Raw genomic sequence first — 2,211 nt, forward strand, 5'->3', positions numbered from 1 at the left:
TATATATATATATATATATATATATATATATATATATATATGTAGTATATATTATATAGATATAATATACAAATGCATATATATATAATATATTATATATTATATAAATGTATATATATTATAAATCATATGTATATAATACACACACATACATATATATACATATATATACATATATATACATGTGTATATACACATATATATATATGTATATATGCATATATGTATGTATATATATATATATATATATATATATATATATATATATATATATATATATATATATATATATATATATATATCGTATACAATGATGTTGACATATAGAAACGTCGGCACATTCCAACACGCATTTATACGCACAGTATATACATACATGCAGACAGACACATATATACCGGTAGTTGTACATATATGTGTGAGTGTATATATGTGTGCATGTATGTGTGTGCGAGTGCGTGCCCGCGTGTATGTTGGGTGGTCGTACGTCTATTCCTAGTAACCGTTCATTTTATAGAAATTACAGGAAAGAAAATATACTTGTCGACAATTGTTACTCAGATTTTCAGTATTCTTCCCGTTCTTTCTATCTCAACCCATGATAGGTCTCTTCTCTTCAATTATCGGTTAAGATTTCCTACCTTAATCTTTATGTTGCAATCGATTTTTAACATTTTCAACAAAAAAGTTAAAAAGAGAGTAAAATTCAGAGCATTCGTTAATTCTATATTCTACATTTTCCAAAATGTTCTCTATATGAATTAGATCCATTACATTCGTCGCTAAGATATATTAGAGGGGTAAAAAAATTACAAAAAACAAAAAAGACTATATTAATATTTTTCAAAAATATTTTAGAAAATGATAAACTTTTTTTGGGGGAAAATGGGGAATATTTTCTTGAGTTACATGAAAAAATGTGTACGTGTGTGTATGTGTGTATGTGTGTATGTGTGAATGCGTGTACATAAAACATTTATATGAATGTGTATATTTACTTGAACAACTATCTGTCTATATCTATCTATTTATCTATCTATAATATATACTTATATGTGTGTGTGTGTGTGTGTGTGTGTGTGTGTGTGTGTGTGTGTGTGTGTGTGTGTGTGTGTGTGTGTGTGTGTGCTGTAAAGTGTCTAAAGAAGAAATAAAAATGAAACAGAAATGAAACCTAACTTTTCCCATAGATACCATCGACTTCTCCATTGAAACTGCATCGAAGGCAAAGACATCTAGATTCTCTCGAAAGTTTCAACTTCAATTACCCATCACTTGATAACTGGTGCTGGTGTATTTACGTCCCTGTAAATAAGCTGCTCATCAAAAGAGACCGATAGAATACGTACCAGACTTTTAAAAAATAAATAATGGAAGGTACTGGGGCCAACTCATTTAATAAAATTTAAAGGCAGAGTCCCAGCATAACCGCAGTCTAGTTACTGAAATACGTAAGAGATAAAAGATAACACTAATTCACTTGGCTTACATGAAGATATCGTATAGGATAAATATTACTGAGTGAATGAGTTTCTCGTATATGATGGTATTGTTCGCTCACCATTTGATAATAGTTGACCTCATGTTGTAGCTAAATCTATCTGAAACACTCAATGTGGACGGAAATGTCATAGAAAAGGTGACAGGCTAGGTGTCAACCTCTTTGCTCACATGTCTGCTCGTCAGAATCATCTGGTGATAATAAAACAGAACAAGGAAAGGGATACGAAATTCTCTGCTGCTACCCTAGACTATAAAACAGTATCTAACGTGGGCACATCACCTTTTATTTGTAGATGGATACAATTAAATAGTTTCAATAAAACTGATGTGACAGTCCCTAGATGGAAACCTCTGCAGGATTTGGAGTGAGAATGGAAAGAGTTGTAACTAAATAACGCGAAGCTTTTTGTTTCAGGCCATTTCTTTTTATATAACTCGAGATAATGATAGCATAGGAAACAAGACTAAGCACCAGTAGAAACGTAAATTTATCAAATGCTCTATGCTCTGTTATTTCGTCCAATGTGCGTTTGCATTGCGATCAAAATCGGGCGAAAGTAGATATAAATGCGACTGCGTATTTGTGTGTAAGTGCATATATACAAGTTTACACACCAACTAAAAATATACACACAAATACACCCTCACACAAGTATATATATATATATATATATATATATATATATAGAGAGAGAGAGAGAGAGAGAG

The sequence above is a fragment of the Octopus bimaculoides genome, chromosome 7 (assembly GCF_001194135.2).
Source record: "Octopus bimaculoides isolate UCB-OBI-ISO-001 chromosome 7, ASM119413v2, whole genome shotgun sequence".
Classification (NCBI taxonomy): Eukaryota; Metazoa; Mollusca; class Cephalopoda; order Octopoda; family Octopodidae; genus Octopus; species Octopus bimaculoides.